At 33.4% G+C, this 18,776-nt stretch overlaps 1 protein-coding gene across 3 annotated transcripts in view; it reads left to right on the top strand.

Annotated features, from left to right (window-relative positions):
- LOC118183050 (zinc finger protein ush-like) overlaps nucleotides 1–18,776 on the top strand; it is a 215,071-nt gene that overhangs the window by 147,115 nt on the left and 49,180 nt on the right. Inside the window, exon 1 of one of the 3 annotated variants that reach the window (XM_035352465.2) lies at nucleotides 15,681–15,820. The exons of the other annotated variants lie outside the window; for them this stretch is intronic. The gene's annotated coding sequence lies outside the window, so the exon portion shown is untranslated. Of the gene's footprint in view, nucleotides 1–15,680; nucleotides 15,821–18,776 lie in introns of those variants that run through there. 3 annotated transcript variants of the gene reach the window in all.

Raw genomic sequence — 18,776 nt, 5'->3', positions numbered from 1 at the left:
GTCGTATTTGCTTATATGAATCTCATACGTCATTTTAATAGCTCTAATTCCTTTCCCACATTAGCTTACCATCGCCTCACTTCTTTTTCTCATATTGAATTAAGGGGACTCATACACCTTAAAACTCATAAGATCTTCGAATATGTGACTGTTCCAAGAATTGGGATTCCAACTTTTTACAGCGGACTACATAATATAGCTGTTTTCTGAAATAGTAATCAGAAAGTTTGTGTTGCCACAAATATTTTTATAATTTAATCCGCTTTGTGACAAAATCTTTCGTCATGTTCCCGCCTTGCGCGCACAGTTTAAAACATTGTGTTGTATAATTTAATTCCATATTTAATATATAGCTTTTATAACATTTGGAAACTACTGTGAACCTAAAATTCTAAGAATTTCATGTTAAATTATTAATTTATTTGGAGTTGAGTTTATAAAATGTATTTTATTAAAAAAATCTGTAATGTTTTCGTGCATAAATTTTTTTAATACTAAAATATTCATCAAAATTTTTGTTCAGTTAGAAAATACTGCCCATATAAAAAATTCTATGAAATTTCAAGTACGTACCATTAGCCATTTTTAAATTATCATGCGCGCAAGGTGGAAACATGACGAAAACTTTTGTCACAAAGCGCATTAAATTACAAAATTATTTGTGGCGACACAAACTATCTGGTTACTATTTTCTAAAGCAGCTATATTATGTAGTCAGCTGTAAAAAGTTGGAAGTAATTGCTTTTAAAATAAATAAAATATCCCAATTCTTGCTACAGTCACATATTCGAAGATCATAAGGGGTTTAAGGTGTATGAACACCCTTAAGAGTTTGTCTTTTACTTCAGAAAAGTAAAATTTAATAACACGCAAATTTTGCTAACTTAGGGGATAATTATATTTTTTGCAAATGTACTGTAGAGTCATTAGGTTACTTTAAACCAGCAGACTAGACCTCTCAAATACTTGTCTAGTATGCTTCTATTTACACCACCAAGGCATGCAGGAAGAAGGGAGAAAATACCTTATAGCAGTCTTCATAAACAGAAATAAGAAAATGTATGTAGTCATTTGTAGCATCAGAACTTTGTAAGGAATGCAGTGTCTTGCTATAATTATCCACGCATTTTGCCTGCATTTAGTGAGATTACGAGCATGAAAATTTTAAAGAAAAATCACTTGAACATATCCGCACAAAACATCCTCAGGATGTCCTATTTAAGTCCCAATATCCCGGGACATACTTAGGATGTCCTGAGGATGTTGATTCTCAGATGTCCTAAGAAGATCGTAATTTAACATCTTGAGGATGTCTTATTTAAGTCGCTATGTCCCAGGATATGACAGGATGTCCTGAAGATGTTAATTCTCAGATGTCCTGAGGACTTCACCAATTTCACATCCTGAGGACATTTATTCTGCATTGTCCGGAGGACTTCCGTTGTCAAACATTCTGAGGATATTTGTTCTCAAATATACCAGTTTTAATTTTTTGGCATTGCACATTATTTAATTTTCATATGTATTTTACGAAGTTGTTTCTAAATGCTGTACATTTTCAAACTGGCTGGCATAGTGAAATGACGATTTTCTGAAATTCAGCAAGTTAAAACGATTTTAAGAAAGAGTTTCTGAAGCAAAAATGAATCGTCAAATGTTAAATGTAAGGTTTTGAAATAGAACAATATCGTCTATTTAAGACAGTTGCTTTTAGGGTTTGTTAAGTATTTCACCGATCTGCTTATATTCAAATAAGTTCTTTGTTCCTTATCGTATGTAGAAAACTGATGCTGTAAAAAAATAAATAAATAAATAAAAATAAAATTAAAAAAAACATTTGACACAAGATACGCGAACTTAATGAATAAACGAAGGAATGAATGCTTTGCGAAACGAAGAAATGTCTATGAACAGAAATAAGACAGTACTAGCTTATTGTTATTAAAAAGTAATGACGACAAAATTAAAAATAGAAAAAGAATAAAAACAACAAATAACAAAAATGGAAATCAAAAATTCATCCCGAAACAATGAACGTCTTCAAACTGCTTATTGTTAATGTGCCATCGAATACAAAGCTATCAGCGTACGATGAAGGCAAGACATTATGTAAGGCAAGACTTCTATTTCAATATGGCGATAGATCAACTGATGAACAAAGTAATTAAAATCTTCCCGTGTTCAAGACGGTTCTGTTATTTTCATTTAATAATGCCGTCGGAAATCACAGGATATCCGATATGTTCAAATTTCAATAAATTACATCTCCACGATTCGAAACTAAACAAGTAATATTCGAGACTAAATTTCACAATTGCTAGGATATTAATATTTTATTTCCTCGTTTGTATTGGAAAGGTAATATATATTTAGAAAGGTTGAAATTTAAACCAATGTCAATTTGGAATAAGATTGAAAAAAAGAAGAATTTTCTATAAAACAGAAAAAAAAAAAAAAAAAAACGGCGATAAAGAAGGGGAGGGCAAAGAAAGTAAGAAAATTATAATCTACAGCTTCAGAACATATTTTTAAAGAAGAAACAGTAAGACTGTTGTTATCCTAATAATTAGAATTGGCGAACTTTAATAAGATTGCACATGCTTTTATTTATGCTATACTTGGAATTGTTTAATTTTTACTAATTTAAAAAATCTGATGTGTACACTACATGACTTCATTGTACGGAATATTAAATTATACGCATTTTTTCTTGAATTTTATTTAAATTGATTGGATTGAATTAAATCTACTTCGTCGACAGCGCATAAACCACAATAGAATAAATAATAACTCTTTAAAATTCACTATATTTGTTTACTATAACGACACTCTGAATGCACAAAATTTATATAATTTGAAGAATTATCGTTGCCACATGTTCTATTCAAATATTATAATAAAGCTAAAACGATGTATGGAAGAAATTAAGCAAACAAAACAGAAAAGGAACAGTTTTTTCACAGACGATTTAGTATTTCTCATTCAATTAATTCAGTTCTCACTTCCCGACAAGGCAAAAATACATAAAAACTCAAAATATCTGCATTAAAAATTACGAAGTAAATCTTAAACACTTATTTCATCGAAAAAAATCTAGAAAGGATTAAGCATGATTTAATTCGCAATAATAAATGAAGGCGTTATTTTTGTGTTGCGAAGCTTAGTCTCTCTAGATTGTCAACAAATCTACAATTCTGCTGTTTCAAATGTAAACAAATATGTCCGCCATGTTATTTAAAACTTAACCGCACTTAAATAGCTTTTAAATTGTTGATAATTGTACAAATATTGCTTCCAGAAATACGAAAGGCATAAAAACCTTAACTGGAAGATAAAAACAACATAATTCAATCATTTTTAAAGCAAAAAATATACATTTTACAAACATATAAGAGTAAAGAAACTGAGATCACTGAGCCGGGTAACAGAGTGGATATATATTTAAATATATTTATATACGTTTGGTGCGGCCGATTGCAACCAAAATACGAGGTGCACATCTACGTGTTATAGCAGTCCTATATACAAAATTTCAACGTTCTGAGGCTACTCGTTTTTGAGTTATGAGAGATACGTACGTACATACGTTCGTACAGACGCCACGAAAAATTCTCTTCAGAATTCATTTTAAAGCAGTTTTATAATTTTTTTGGAGGAAAAGAGTCTTTTATTCTGTCCTTACGTACAGATATCACTCAAAAACATCGTTAAATTGCATTCGATAGCGGTCAAAATGGATATTTTCGTTGAAATATGTTGCCTGAAACGTTTCGCGATTACAATATTTCCTTTTTACTTCGTACAAGGAAGTAAAAAATAATTATGACAGAATTATGTGTATTTGTTTATTTTTTAGCAAACATACATAAAAGGTTTTGCGGAGTTTTTTTGCTCGCATAATGTTTTTTCCCCCTCGTAGAGTCTTGTGTCTGATCATCCTGGAAATAGCGTTTTAATTCAAAATTTACGCCAAAATAGGGTTGCCGTTTTTCTTAACCCGTTCAGAACCAGCATCGCGTAAACGCGACGCAACGATTCTGGTCCTATGAGCCCAGCGTCGCGTATATGCGACATTAAAACGGAACTACATATTTTAATTTTTAAAAGTCAGTAAATGGAGGTAAGTGGTAATTGTTTTCACATAGGTTGATTCATACGGCATTTCACCTTCATGTACTGGCAATAGTTTCTGTTTTGTGCTTCTGGTTTTGAGAGATTTATTGAAATAAACAAAATGGAAATCACGGCTGTTTATAAGTGCGCCAGTGAATTAAAAAGGCACAAGCGTTTTTGTTTATTTCGTTAGGATTTTCTTTTTTCTTCTATTTATTTTGAAACTCAGCATAAGCTTTCTTGGTTAATTAAAAAGTAATACTACATCATTATTATAGAAAGGTAAAGACTATCAGCTTTCTAGACGCGTAATGCGTCTTGCTCACATTTCTCAGGAAAGAGCCAGCGTTTTGTGTTTTATACTCGATTTATTAGGTCATTATATTTTAGTATATAATGCATTTACTTTACATATAATGTAATTATATTTTAGTATATAATGCATTTACTTTACATATAATGTAATTATATATAATGTATACATTGACGTGATCAGTAAATGCATATCCCGCCTGTGGAGGGTCTTTCCTTGATCACTTTCCGGTCATCGTGGAAGCTGTTTTCGATTAAGGAAAACAGGAAGTTTTCTAATATAAACCTAATGTCACACAGGGTTTGCGGACGAAATATTTCTGAGTGTCTTTTGAAGAAGTTTCGGGACATGTGTTGGGGTTATATTCAGTTTCATTCCATTAGCCATGGTTAAGAGACCTTACTTAAAAATTTGTCCAAAATCACCGGACTTTTCCGTCTAACTGGAAGACAGTTTCCGAAAATTTATGTTAACGGAAAAGGTAAGAAAAGTATAAGATGCGTTATGTGCACTAAAATCAAGGAAATGCGAAAGCAAACAACGCTATTTGAGGGCGAAATATGCAATGTAGGACTGTCTGTCGATCCTTGTTTTGAATTATTTCACACAGAGCAGAATTTTTAAATTGGAATTTAACTACTGTTAATTCTTGTTAAGGTTTTTTTTTTTTTTAATTTCTTATTTGTAATTTTTTCCTGTGTATAGCACTTATTTTTGTGTGTGTATAGTAATGATTTTAGTATTTTGCCTGTTTAATTTCTTTTTATTAATGTGATATTCTTTATATTAGTACACATTAAAGACAAGTATATTAAATACGCAACTTCAAAATGTGAAGCCATAATATCAAAATGCTGATTTTATACGTTTTTTTTTTTTTTTTTAATTAGGCTTCACTGTTCAAAATGTGCGGGCCGGTGGCGACGATCCATTTCAGCGGGTCCGGTCCCGTGACTGCGCTTCGTTCTCGCGACGCTGGTCGTTAAGGGGTTAATTTTAAATGCCATACAAAATTTTAAATTATCGGATTTTAATTATTTTATCATCATTTTTTCTACAATTTTCATTGTAATTTAAATGCATCAAAAGGATTCGATAGAAAATAACTTTTAGAGAGGCGTCTTAATGTACATTTTATGGAGCAAAGTGCTCTTTAATTGCTGTATAAGTCTCAAAGGGACATTAAGTCCGGAATGGGATATTAGTGAAGCGGCATTTTGCCTCGAAATACTTAAATGCGTTATATCACTTTTCAAATTTTTGCCACCAGATATTATCGTCCTGTATTGTATTAAAATAAATTAAATAATGAAGAATCTGTATGAATCTATGCATGTTTCTCTCATTGTGAAAAAACGACGCCACCTAAAGCCATCCAGTTTTGAATAACGTATACATTTACCCGAACATGGGCACCTGGAAGCCCAAAGTTTGAATTTCGAATTTGTTTTATTACCTATTCCATATTTTGTAAACCTTTAACGAATTTTCTATTAACAAACTCAACGCTTTCAAAGCCAGAAGGCAACACTGCATCAAATAAAGCATTTTTATCTCCAGCGCGTGAGACTATTCATCAGATATTCTTAAGATATACTGTTTTTTAAATAATTTGTGGTTTTGCCGTTGAATAGAATTTATGTGGCGTAAACGTCGAGAACGTGATATTTAATAAATAAAGTAAACAAACAAAATGTTAATAATAAAAAGACAAAAACAGTTTTATAAAGCCTTAGTAAGCAAATTAAACATTGATATGAAGAACTGAGAAATGACTGAGGAAAAAAACACAGAAACATGTATCTCAACACTTAACATTTCATCGGGAATTCTAAACGTGTACTGCTAAGTTGTTATTAAAAGGGGTATCAGAAACCCCTATATCGACAATGTTAAATTAGCCATTTTCGATGTACCTTTTTTCAAAATCTGTTGTAGATACAAGCTTGAAATTTTTCTGTAATTAAAGTATAGCTATTTGATTATACTGAAATGAGCTTTTGAAACATTTTGAATTTTAGAGTAAATTACAGAATATTTTGTTAGGCATAGTAAAATTTAGAACTTTTCTCACACACACAAAAATAAATAAATAAATAAATAAATAAATAAAAATGTTTTTCTAAGTTTTAATACAAAAAGCTCATTTCAGTAAATATTAGGGAACCTAATAAATAAGAAATAAAAAGTTTAGATACCTGTGAGCAGTAGTTCCTGAGAAAAGGTACATCGAGTATAAAAAAAATCACGTTTGGAGAAAAACGCGTTTTTATGTCAAAATGCTCATTGATCAAAGCAGTAGATGACAAATTAAAACTAGATTTTTTTACAGTTGTAATTTTCATACAGATTAAAGGATGGTATTTTTACAAAGGTAAAAGTTTAGAGAATTTGAAAATGCAAAAATCCGAAATCACAATTTTTTGAAGATTTTGGGGTTCCAACACCCCTTAAAATTTTTGTAATTTTAATTAACAACAAATTATTGCTGTTGAATTGTGTCATAAGTATCTTCTTGGGCGTGTGGGTTCTTGGATATATATATTTACTTCTTAATGTAGACGTGCTCGTGATGCGGCCATTGCATAAAACAGACGTTTAACAAACGAATAATTTATTGACACACGAACGAAACAAGAACAAATAGTTAACACAAAATTATAAACCACGTTTATCACTTTCATTACTTTGTTACTATCAGTCTCTTCTCTTCTAATGTAAGTCACATGAGAGAGGGGGGTTGCAGGCCGTTCGGCTAAAACTGCACATGCGTGGTCATCATGTCATATACCGGGTGGTCATAATTAAACTGACAGTGTTCTGTAGCGCGATCTATTTTCGAGAATGACGCCACATTTTGTAGGAAGATTAAACAAGACGGGAGACGAAGGATTCCGCGAAAAAAAAATTTGTTCCAAAAGTCACCGCTAAGGGAATATTTGGCGCTGTGTAATAGAAAATAGAGTGTTAACAAATGCAAATTAATACGGAATAAAATTACCTTTTATTATGGATATGCCTATTGAATATGGATATGCCTTACAGTACGGTATGGAAAATCTTAGGAAAGATTATCAACTTCTATCCGTGTATAGGAGTTACTGTACACCGACCATGATAAGCGATTGACTTTTGCTCTCACCTTTCTTGCCAGAATGGAGGCGGATGATGCTTGGCCGTGATGGATGATCTTATGGGGAGACGAGGCCCACTTTTACCTGAATGGAACTGTGAATACCCAGAACTGCCGAACTTGAGATGACAAATCACCACATGCAGTCACAGCAATTCCCTTACATTCACCAAAGGTAACTGTTTGGTGTGGGTTCACAGCGGAATTTATCGTAGGTCCATTCTTCTATGAGAACATTACCCCGACAGGAACGGAAACCTGTTCTGTTACCGGAGAGAAATATCGCCACATGTTGAACAGCTTTGTCATTCCGGCACTTCAGCAAAGACAATGCCTGGGGCAAATCATTTTCATGCAAGATGAAGCCCCTCCACACGTTGCTGTACGGGTGCAACAGATGCTACGACAGAAATTCACAACAGAAAGAGTCATTAGCCGCTACTTTCTAACTGCATGGCCACCTCGGTCGCCTAATCTTACCCCATGCTACTTCTGGCTATGGGGTTACTTTAAGTCCAAGGTCTATCAAGGAGTGGACCAGGACCTGGCTACGTTGATGTATAACATATCATGAACTGTATGGGAGATTCCTGCAGACATGTTACTTTCTGCTGTTGTGCATACTGTGCACAGAATGTAATATATGGTCCACAACAACGGCAGCCACATTGAACCTCATTTGAATGCAAAATAAAAAGTAATTTCCTTATTGATTTGCATTTGTTAACACTCTATTTTCTATTACACAGCGCCAAATATTCATCTAGCGGTGACTTTTGGAACTAATTCTTTTTTCGCGGAATCCTTCGTCCCCCCCGTCTTGTTTAATCTTCCTACAAAATGTGGCGTCATTCTCGCAAATAGATCGCGCTACAGAACACTGTGAGCACTGTCAGTTTAATTATGGCCACCAGTTAGATCATGTCATGAAATGTCATATACATCATATCATGAATGTACTATATGGCGTTCAGTGCGAAGAAAATGATGCTTTTAATAATAAAGCTAAAATGACAACAACAAAAAAATGTATTAGTAGGAATGAGTGTAACAGCAGAGTGGTAGACCACCGCATAAAAGACATTAACAAAACTTCTGGGCGACCGTTAAAATCTGAAACATTTCAGTTTTTTTAGTATAGAGTATTTATTGATTTTTCATTTTGAAAAGCAGCTGGAATAAGTAGAAATGTCTTTTAGAACTGAATGATAAAAAAGGCCAGATTTTTGATAAAAGCCATCAAGATCCTGGAGGTATTTTTGATTTGTTATTTAGAAATGTCAAACACTTTGTTACATGACATTGAAATGTCAAGTTATAAATCTATTGGATATTCGTAGCATTTTTAATGCTATATTAGTTAGCTCTTAGAAATATCTTTTCTCGTAAAAGCTTGATAACTCGGTTAACCCTTTCTGGCACGCTACCTTTTAAAGTCAGAGTTTTAATTTAAAAAAAAGTAGGCAGTCCCTTTTAGGCCAAGAGGAGTACACAAATAAAATTTTGTGAAGATAGCACTTATCGTTTTAATTCTGTGGGTGTGCCCAAAGTGGGCACACTGATTGAATACAGCTTCGAAAAGAGAGCTAAAACGAGCATTTTTGTCAATGAACTGACCGATGAGATGCTGAGAAACAAAGAATACAGAGTCTCAGTTGTCCTAGATTATCGGTGAGCCCGGTCTGGGCACACGTAGGGTTCGCCGTTTGATTTTAGGCAAGATTTCAAGGTCAAAATTTAAAACTAATATAGAATAAGGAGATTAGCATACAGCCAAAAAAATAATACAGAAATTTCTTTTCAAACAATTCCTTTTACATCCTAAAAAAAATATGGAAGATTTCTTTGGAAAATGAGGGTCTTAAAAAACTAAACATGGCTAAAATAATGGACTGGTTTGTGTTGAGCTGACATCTACTATAAATAAAGAAGGTTCAGAGTAACTTATAGTAATCTATAAATCCTTTTTCATTCAATTCTCTGCGTACAGAAGGAAATTTTTAGGTGTGTCCACACCGGACACACTGTGCCGCAAAGGGTTAAGAGATAATAGCTGAATATTTTACGAATTCTTAAGAAGGTCAAATAACAACTGTCAATAAATCATAAAAAGGTCAAAGTTAACTACGAAAGTTTGAGTAACTGTGCATCCATTTTAGCAAGCCTCATTCATAAAATTTTGACTGTACTTTCTTCTTTAGTTGCTAATAACTGAAGCTCCATCTGTTTAATAGTTTTACTTTTTTTGGACATTTTTAATTACAGCCCCTTTTTAAAATCTTTACTGTACTTGGAAATTTTCGAGAACTCCGAGGTCTTTGCGCGAACTAGAGAAAATTGTTATTCTGGGAGGAAGGAAAGTATTACGAATATTTTAAAGCTTTGGATAACACTCTTATTTATTGTGATACAATTCTCTGTAAGACAAACTTCTGTTACCTTGAGGAAATCTTTAGAGTTATCTTAAGAGATTAACCTTTTCTCTTTTATCACTATTCCAGTTGACGTCACTAACTGAAGTGCAAAAATTTCAACAACGTGTTTTGCTAACAGAGAGAAAATTTTCATGGAACTGAGCGTTTCCTGTTATAAAATTCATGTTCACCGTGAAGTTTAAAAACATTTACTTGTGAATTTGTGTTTCCTGTTTGATATACAAATAACTGCAATAAAATTTGTGATTTTTAATGTCGTAAATCAAAAGCAAGTTTTAAATAAAACGTTTTCTTTGTGATGAAAAATTACGATGTAATTTTGTCTGCTTTCAATAAATTATTATATTTAAGATTTATTTTTAGCCGAAAGGCTAAGGGACGTTAGCTTATTTAGCTTAGAAGGGCTATTAATTTCGTTTTGGGATTTTGCGTTGGAAACTTTATATGTCGGTTCACTTTTCAAACTGTTGCCACCAAATATTACAACCCTGTATTATATTTAAAGAAATTAAATAATGAAGAATCTGCATAATTTTGCGTATGTTTCTCGCACTGTGTTAAAACGACGATTTCTAGAGCCATCCAATTTTGAATAACGTACGTTTGCACCCGAATGTGGGCATCTGGATGCCCAAATTTTCAATATGGAATTTATTTTATTATCTATTTCATATTTTATAAAACTTTAACAAATTTTTGATTAATAAACTCAACGTTTTCAAAGCGTGCAATGGCAACACTGTACGAGAGGGGAAACATTTTTATCTCCAGCAGGCGAGACTGTGTATAGGGAATTCTAAAGATACGCTGATTTTAAAATTATTTTGCGATATTGCTGTTGAACTGAACTTTATGGTTTAAGTCCGAAGAACGTGATATTTAATAAAAAAATCTGATGTGTACACCACATGACTTCCTTGTACGGAATATTAAATTATACGCATTTTTTCTTGCATTTTGTTTAAACGTTTTGGATTTAATTATATCTACTCCGCCGACAGCGCATAAAACCACAATAGAATAAATGCATTCTTTAAAATTCACTCTATTTGCTTACCATAGCGATACTCTGGCGCTAGGTTCACTTAATAGTATTATATTTCGTTCATATTATAACTCAGAATGCAAAAAAAATTTGTATCATTTAAAGAGTTATCTAATCGTTGCCACATGTTCTATTCAAGTACTATAATAAAGCTACAACGATGTATAAAAGAAATTAAGCAAACAAAACAAAAAAGAAACAGTTTTTCACACACGATTGAGTGTTTCTCATTCAATTAATTCAGTTCTCACTTCGCGACAAGGCAAAAATACATAAAAACTCAAAATATCTCTACTAAAAATTACTAATTATTAAAAATTAAGTAAATCTTAAACACTTATTTCCTCGAAAAAATTCCAGAAAGGATTAAGCATGATTTAAATCGCAATAATAAATGAAGGCGTTTATCTTTGTTGTTGCGAAGCTAAGTTTCTCTAGATTGGAAACAAACTGAGCTGTTTCAAAGGTAAACAAGCAATAGCCGCCATCAAAATAGGCTTAGCGGCACTTAAACAACTTTTGAATTGTTGATAATTCTAAAAATATTGCATACAGATTTACTAAAGGCATAAAACCCTTGACCGGAAAACAACATAATTTAATCATTTGTAAAGAAAAAAATGTACAATTTACAAACATATAAGAGTAAAGAAACTGAGATCACTGAGCCGGGTAACAGAGTGGATATTTATATACGTTTGGTGTGGCCGATTGAAACCAAAATACGAGGTGCACATCTACATGTTATAGTAGTCCTCTATACAAACTTTCAACGTTCTGAGGCTACTCGTTTTTGAGTTATACGAGATATGTACGTTCGTACAGACGCCACGAAAAATTCGATTCAAAATTCATTTTAAAGCAGTTTTTTAGTTTTTTTGGAGGAAAGGAGTCTTATTCTATCCTTACGTACAGATATCATGCAAAACCATCGTTAAATTGCTTTCGAAAGCGGTCAAAATGATATTTTCGTTGAAATATGCTGCCTGAAGCTTTTCGCGATTACAATACTTCCTTTTTACTTCGTAAGGAAGTAAAAAGGTAACCCACAAAACGCTAAAAAAAACACCACTTTAAGCGTAATGTAAAATCTGAAAGCTTTCAGATTTTTTTTTTAAATTCATGGTTTTATCATTTGATATGGGCCCATATTATGAGTTTGTTTAAACTTCAAGAATCGATAAAAAGAAACTTATGTAGAATTTTTTTCAGCTAGGATTTATTACTGAACGGGTTTCGTTTTTAACCTTTTCGAGTACATGCAGAAGTGAATTATTGTGAAAAATCTTTCTACATTTATATAGTCTATTTTTTTTAAATCCACGATTGCTTTTCTTCTTTTCTGCGTTATCTAACTTTTCCCAGACACTGTGCGTATCACTATACCATACGCCAGAGGACAAGGGTTCCATTACCTGGTGAATTTGTAGTTCGCCCTACTGTGCATATCACTGGTATGATATCGGTTGATAAGTTTTGATGTTTATTACGTCATAAGGTATTTCTGCAGCGTTCCTAGTGTTGTGGTCTGCAATAAATGCATCATTTACCATGTTATAAATGTATATGAATGTATAAGTGTATCATTTCTATTACTGTATGTATAGCCACTTAGGATGATACACGATTACGTGTTACCATTATTCTTCATCTATTGTATAATGTACAAGTACCATTTTCAGTATTTCATTTCCATTAATGTTTAAGTGTATCATTTGGACTAATATATATGTACAGCCAAGTAAGTTAATACACGAATACGTGTAACCATTAACTGTCATCGTTCACACTGATACACAATTTTCATTCTCCGTGTATCATTTCTGTCAACGTATAGGTGTGTATGTATCATTTTTATTGATGTGTGCATAGCCCAGTAGAATAATGCATGATTATGTGTTTTCATTTATCGCCATCATTCGCATGTGTTTATGTATATCATTTCTAGTAGTTTATGTATAGTCATACAGGATGACACACGATTACGTGTATTCATTAATAGTCATCTTCTGCATTAATGCGCCAGTTGCATTATCAGTGTTTCATTTCTTTTAATGTATAAGTGTTTATTGTTTGCCTATATCATTAACCACTTAAACCAATATACATATGTATCCAACGTACCTATACCACCAATGTACCTGTGTATGAAACTTTTTATTAATTGTATACTGAAGCATATATATGCACACGTCCTTGTTTGGTCACGTCAATACCTCATATTCTCCATTAATATATTCCCGATGCAGCCCTCTCAGGAAGTCGACAGGGTTGTGTTGTTCTAAATAGGTGCGGGTACCGAACGACACCCGATTTGTCATATTAAGCTGTCCGGGTGTCCGGACATTCACCTGTCACCTGTGGTGGGCGCGTATTCCAGAGGTCCGCGGTTCGATTCCCGCGAAGGCGTTGCACATTTTTCATCTTGCCTGCTTCTAAAAATATCTAATGTCTCTTACAGACTTTGCTAATTTTTGTTGGATTATATAATGCTATTTCGGGACAGTAATCGATAAATTTGTGAATTGTTTTCCTTTTCCTTCCACATTTGCCTCTCCTTTCTTGTCTCCTCAGAATTCGAGAAACGTTCCATTTCCCAACACAGAACGCGGGAAGGAATATTTCTTACGTGATGTATGTGTGATTATTAATGCGATATTCGTTGCTTTCTTTCTGGCGTTATACCCATTTTTAGTACATTAAAAAAGAACGAATGGGAAACATTGTAGAGTCATTAGGTTAATTGGAAGCAGAAAAGAAGAAAAATATGCAACCGCCTTCGCCGGGAATCGAACCACGGACCTCTGGAATACCGGCCCGGCGTGCTACCGTTACACCACGAAGGCACGCTAGGGAAGTGGGAGAAATACCTTATATACTCTCCTTTTTAAAGGGCGACTGGAAGCTTAGGGGACCTAGTCCCCAAATCCTGGGTGCGGAGAATCATCATCCACAACCCTTTTAGTTCGGGTGCCACTTGTAGAGTCATTAGGTTAATTGGAAGCAGAAAAGATGAAAAATAGCAACCGCCTTCGCCGGGAATCGAACCACGGACCTCTGGAATACCGGTCGAGCGTGCAGAACCACTATACCACGAAGGACGATAGGGAAGTGGGAGAAATACCTTATATAGTCCCCTTTTTAAAAGGCGACTAGGGTTTTAGAGGACCTAGTCGCCAAATCCTGGGTGCGGAGAATCATCATTCACAACCCTTTTAGTTCGGGCGCCACTTGTAGAGACATTAGGTTAATTGGAAGCAGAAAAGATGAAAAATATGCAACCGCCTTTCGCCGAGAATCAAACCACGGACCTCTGGAATACCGACCCAGCGTGCTACCGTTACGCCACGAACGCACGCTAGGGAAGTGGGAGAAATACCTTATCTCTTTGAAGACCATAACGCCCCAAACGGCCTTTTATTCCAGGGACCACAACCGCCCGAAACGGCCGAAATTCTGACGTTGTTTTCTTCCCTTCCCTAAGGTATGCAGTAGCAGGTGTATTTTCCCAAAATTCATTGTATCATTTTATTGTTGACAGCTTGTCCTAAAAAGATTTAGTTATGGTTTCTTATCTTTATTTGTTAGGAAGTAGAAAGGATAGCATTCGAAATCTTCACTCTTCTTTGTGCGTTAATGGATGGGGAGGGAAGGAAATTACTGTGACTCTCGAAAACGTTTTCGGGCGGTTCGGTATTTTTATGCATACAGGCTAACGAAGACTTCGGTTTTCAAAGAGTTATAACATATTATGAAAAAGTATGTAAAGTTATATGCAAAACTAACTATCTCTTTTTACAGAAAAAAGCTTAAAAATATTGCAATAATCCTATTGTCTATCTAAACGAATTCTAAGTAATCGTAAGCAGACATCCAGATGACATTATGGTAGATAAAAATGATCTGAGGGGCCTCCTGGCAACTGAAACTACAAATTCTGTGAAAAAAACACTTTGTCCCAATCAATTTGCACACTATACGATTTTAATGTATGAAATGCTGCGTAGAACTGAAAGGGTATTTAAATGTCATAACATATCAAATAAATTTGAGAAATATTTTATATCCTCCTTTTTTATTCGAGTCGAAAATGGATTAAAATGGAGATCGAAGAGAGAAATCGTAATAGTCTTCTGTGTCATCCTGGTTGAGTTATCTTCTCAGATAATTACGATTCTAATGTAACATGAGTTATTTTCAGGTAGAGGAAATACTTTTGTTTGTTTAATATATCAAGCCGTTATCCGGGTTTTATTTAACAAAATGATTAGCTAATTACTCGAATTCTGAAACATACTGCAATACTGCTCTCTTCTTGCATAAGACTTCGGACATAATCATAAAAGAATGGGCTTTCGGATTCGTCCGATAATTCCAATCCAAAGTACCACACCACACACATACATAGTTATCATTAAAATGAATCCTAAAAAGGACACAAAGAGAAAAAAATAAAATTTATTTACGAATCAAAGTCCGATCAGCAGCAAGAGCAGCACGAAAAGAGCTCATGTAAAGAGAAGATACTGCTCCAAAAATAGGTCTCTCTTATCTCGTGTGCCGTGCTTTTGTCGAGAGATTAAAAGAGAGAGAGAGAGAGAGAGACGGGGAGATATCGAAAAGTTCAGAGTGTAACAGAACCAGACTTATCTCAGTTCAGTTCTTGCCTTTATGCTGAGAAAGATCCAAGATTTTTATGTGCTGATCCCGTGAGCTGTGATGTGGCGCTTTCGCTGTATTTGCTGTGTCAACTTCGTTGATGTTGTGCTTTAATAAGACTTGTGAGTCTTCTGTATTTTTATGATCTTTTAAGGTATTATTATATAGTAAAATGTTGAATACCTGATCTGAGTGAAACCAGAACCGGTTCGGATAAGAGGTTTATTTGGATAATCCATTTTTTCAATTGGAAAAACAGAATAATTATTTGAAGCAGAATTAATATAATGTCTTAAAGTACCATTATAGAGTAAAATACTGATTACCCGACCTGAGTGAAACCAGAACCAGTTCGGATAAGAGGTTCGTACGCATAATCGATTTCTCAATTGCAAAATAAAACATTTATGTAAAACAGATTCATGAATCTGTTTAAGTATCATTATATAGTAAAATATTGATTACTCGCCCTGCATGAAGTCGAAACGGGTTCGGATAAGATTTTTATTTGGATAATCAATTTTGCAGTTTGAAAATCAAAACGTGTATTTAAGACAGACACTATTAAAGAGATATGTATAATCTCTTAACGTATTGTTTTTGTAAAATATTGATTACCCGACCTGAATGAAACCAAAACTGGTAGCATAAGAGATTCATTCGGATAATCGATTTCTCAATTGCAAAATAAAACATTTATGTGAAACAGGTTCATGAATCTGTTTAAGTATCATTATATAGTAAAATATTGATTACCCGCCCTGCATGAAGTCGAAACGGGTTCGGATAATATCTTTATTTGGATAATGAATTTTTCAATTTGAAAAACAAAACGTGTATTTAAGACAAGCTCTATTAAAGAGATATGTATAATCTCTTAACGTATTGTTTTTGAAAAATATTGATTACCCGACCTGAATGAAACCAAAACTGGTAGCATAAGAGATTCATTCGGATAATCGATTTCTCAATTGCAAAATAAAATAATTATGTGAAACAGGTTCATGAATCTGTTTAAGTATCATTATATATAGTAAAATATTGATTACCTGCCCTACATGAAATCGAAACAGGTTCGGATAAGATTTTTATTTGGATAATCAATTTTTCAGTTTGAAAATCAAAACGTGTATTTAAGACAGACACTATTAAAGAGATATGTACAATCTCTAATTATTGTTTTTGAAAAATTTTGATTACTCCATCTGAGTGAAACAGAGTCGGTTCGAATAAGGAGTTTATCCGGGAGGGATATTATTTTACCATCTGAGTGAAACAGAATCGGTTCGAATAAGGAGTTTATTCGGGGGGGGGGTATTATTTTAAACAGACTGTTTATAAACGAACAGTGTATTGTTTACTTTAATTAATTTGCTTTAAAGTCTCAAGTAGGTTATTTCGACTTTGAATTATGTCTCTTAGCGAAGTTAGGATATAAATGCATGTTGGTTTCACGTTTTCTTAATTGCATGCGCAAATTTAAATACGTTTAACTTGCGCATGATCCGAACGATAGGTCGCGAGTTTCTACGATCTATCATTCGGATAAGCCGTGTTAAATCATCAAGGCAACATTACATATCACTTTGGCCAACTACCCTTTGTCTCTTGTTTGTTTGGATCTGATTATTGCCTTCAAATATGTGTTTGCCTTCAAATATGTGTCGAATTCCGTTTAATCATGATCGAATCTGTGTTTATAATGCTACTACTATGCTGATTTTTGATAGTATACTCTAGCAGTGAAATCAGTATTTCGCTTTACATCCTTTATTTGTCCAATAATGTATGCATTTTTAATATGTAATATTTATTAAAATGTAGCGATGTGACGTATTAAGACATCAAAATCATAGAACTTTACTACTGTACAATTAATTTTAAATGGTCTTTGATTCTTAATATATAAAGTTACCTGACGTAAAATGGGACTGAATTATGTTCAGATATCTGGGATCGTCGGATAACTTAAAAAATATGAAGAAGATTATTGAAGGATAAAAATAATAACCTTTATTATTATCATAAAAACAAAAATTATTATCTTCGCAATAATTATTTCTGATATGAACTGTGTTTTTGTGTTACGTTGAATCAAATGGTATTTTTGATATTCGACACTCTTCTGTATCACAGTTTCTTATCAGTTTCTATGATTTCTTTACTGATCTGTTTATTTCAAGTAATGCTTATTCCATGTAAGTCCTTCAGTTATGCTAGACTATAATGAAATTCTAAAATTCGCCTCCCCCCTTTTTTTCCTACAAAAAAAGCTTCTAATTTAATTCTTCTGCATTTCATACAATATTTTTCTGAGAACGGAAGAATGCTGTAGAAATGAAGTTGATTTTGCATAAAATTAATCATAATGCATAAAATTAATCATAATTAATCATCGCATAATTTTGTTTCGCACGTCATTTGTGCTTTTAAGGCAGTATAGTAATGACGAAAACTTTCGGGTGCCATATTTCAACGGAAATAAAAATTTCGGCTGTTACCAAACCATTCGGAACTTTTTTTTTTTTTTTTTTTTTTTTTTTTTTGCGTGACGTCTGTATATATGTTACCGTGAAAGACCGAAATTGCAGAATGTCGACTTTCACCGGAGAATCCGGAGAATATCAACAATCACCAAATACGTCGGTGAAAGACCGAATATTTCACTACATTCTTGTATATTCGGACCCTCAATCGATGTATGTCGACAATCAGAGATACGAGTATGTTCTGGTGAAAGTCGAAAAGAGAGGTCATAAAGTGCCATAATAGTTTAAGTTGTTGCAATAAATAAGATTTGAATCACATAATTTAGTAAGGTTTTTATGACTGTTATTTTATTTTCTCATTTAGAACGTACTGTATAATTAAGTAAGTTTTTTAACTTCTATTATTTTCCTTCCTCACTTTGAATGTATTGTGTGTTTTAGGTTCTCATGTTCTTAAGTTCTTATTTCAAGTCAAGTGCGTTTATTCGCGACTGAATTACGGAGAAGAAAATATAATATTGTTATATGTTCAACATTCACTATTAGTACATGGTGAATGTCGACATTGACCGGTGTAAGTCAGAAATAA

The sequence above is a fragment of the Stegodyphus dumicola genome, chromosome 2 (assembly GCF_044657685.1).
Source record: "Stegodyphus dumicola isolate Sdum_Otavi_A_Nest chromosome 2, ASM4465768v1".
In the NCBI taxonomy this organism is placed as follows: Eukaryota; Metazoa; Arthropoda; class Arachnida; order Araneae; family Eresidae; genus Stegodyphus; species Stegodyphus dumicola.
The sequence above is the reverse complement of the archived record's forward strand: the minus strand, read 5'-3'. Positions and strand labels throughout refer to the sequence as shown.